Consider the following 2,241-nt stretch of genomic DNA (forward strand, 5'->3'; position numbering starts at 1 on the left):
TACGTTAAATGGCCTTCTGTGTAGATAACGCCAACTCCAATTCTAATTCAGCGAAGTTTTTGAATAAAGCAGTTTAAAATTCAGTAGGTTTGGCAGGTACGTCATAAATTCAAACAATCATGTGCCTGGTCATCCTGAAATGAATAAATTCCAAACTATTGCAGAGATCTGACAATAATCCGGGAAACTTTACCGCAGCATAAAAGCCAGGACCAACAGGCTCCGGGACAGCTTCATGCACCAGACCATTAAACTGACTAACTCAAGCTGGTTTGAATATTTTTCTATGTTCCATTGCCTGTTCCATTTATTATAAATTATTATAAATTACTAGGATGGCACATTGCACATTTAGACAGAAACGTAACCTAAAGATTTTTTTTATTCCTCATGTATGTGAAGGATGTAAGAAATAAAGTCAATTTAATTACAAGGGAAGGAATGATTTCCGTACTTCTACAGGTTCAGGTGTTTCAAAATGTTCATAGTCGGGTAAAAGAGAGTAAAGGGAAAAGAGAGTAATGGACTGTGAGTGGAACTCAGAAGTAGGGAGGGAACAAGCACTCGTTTGAGAGTATTCTGTACAGAGCTCCCATCACCAAATCTAAAACAACACACAGAGACAGTGACAGATCGGGAGATAGATTTTGCACATGTGCTTATATTAACACGGCTGTTGTCACGGGCAACTTAAACTTCACTGATATTCATCGGCAATTCCTCTGTTTAAAAGGTTTAGATGTGACAGAATTTCTCAGTTGTGTACGGGAAGGAGACCTGGCACAAGTAGCGGGCAGGTGGACTAGTGAACAGTCGATCCTGTGCTAGGATCACCAGAAAGTGAAATGGATCAGGTAACTGATCTCTCCGCGTGTCAGCAGTTCAGATGGATAGAGCACAGCGATTCGACATACCTTACACTGGGATAGCAGCAGACAATATGGAATGCACTTAATTGATACTATTGGGTAGGAACGTTGGAGCCGATTTTGGGAAGCGATTTGTACCTTCAAATGCACAAGAGAAATATGGAGATCGTTAATGCAGCATTGATTGGGATTCAGTATTAGCTTCTTTCATTGAGGTGGGGATCGGATGGCTCCGTAAAGTAACTCTGGTTGATAAGAGATATGGAACACCTCTTCAAGAAAAAGAAATAAATATACTTAAGGTTTTGGAAGAAAGGATCAGACAGTGCTATGGAAAGTCACAATGCAGCCAGGAGGGATTTAACAATCGACTTAGAAAAATTAAAAGGAGGTATGAGAAGGCATGAGAGAGCCGCATTAACATAGGTGAAAAACAGGAGGATAACGAGAGAGAGTGGGAGAGATCAGAGATAAAAGAGGAAACTTGCTTGTAGTCCAAGGAGGCAGTGACACTTTGATACTTTGCTTCGGGATTCACCAGTCAGTGAGACCTTGATGAATGTGGATACAGCGAAAAAATGCGGGTGAGCTGAGGCATGTAGACACTTAGAATTACGACCTAGAAACTGGGAATACATGAATATAAACCATTTCCCGGTGCTGGAAGCTATGTAATCCAGGTAATTATAGAAAGCGAGCGAAGATGTTGCAGCGCTTTTGGACATGACATTTGCATCATCACTGTCCACAGAAGTAGTACGGGAGGATGGGAGAATGGCAAATATTACTTCTTTGTGCAGAAAATGTAATAGGGATAGTCTTGGATAGGACCCTGGTCAGACCCTACTTAGAGTACTGTGCTTAGTTCTGGTCACCTGACTACAGGAAGGATGTGGAGCGATATAACATCTTAAAGTAGTTTTGAAATTTTGCAGGACACGGTATTTGCTCCTGATGTTTGTCTGGATGGGAACATTTGAGATGTCCGCTCCGGTGACACCAGAACACATCCTCCGCTCTGCGACAATAGCTTCGAACCGCTAATTCTCCCGTTGTGCCGTCTACGTCATCCAGGAACCTACTTATGTTTAAATCCGTTTATGTTTTCCTGGAAATTATATATCATTTTTATTATTTTTTCTTTCTTTACTTTACCATTGTCAGGTTTGAAATACAATGTGCTACTGCTGGAAAAGCGGATGCTCATGTACTTACACCCTGGATGCCCACGACAGTAAACCTGAACACGAACTGAAAAGTTCAGTTTCAAGTTCATCCCAAACACTGGAGCCCAAACGATGTTTCTGCCCAGGATTGAACTGGGGACCTTTCGCGTGTGAAGCGAACGTGATAACCACTACACCACAGAAAC

The 2,241-nt window shown here is 41.6% G+C and overlaps 1 non-coding gene across 1 annotated transcript; it reads right to left on the reverse strand.

Annotated features, from left to right (window-relative positions):
- Positions 1–2,168: 2,168 nt before the first annotated feature.
- trnav-cac (transfer RNA valine (anticodon CAC)) lies at positions 2,169–2,241 on the reverse strand. Its single transcript has one exon. It is a non-coding gene; the product is annotated as a tRNA-Val (tRNA).

Source organism: Mobula birostris, chromosome 13 (assembly GCF_030028105.1).
Source record: "Mobula birostris isolate sMobBir1 chromosome 13, sMobBir1.hap1, whole genome shotgun sequence".
NCBI classification, from domain to species: Eukaryota; Metazoa; Chordata; class Chondrichthyes; order Myliobatiformes; family Myliobatidae; genus Mobula; species Mobula birostris.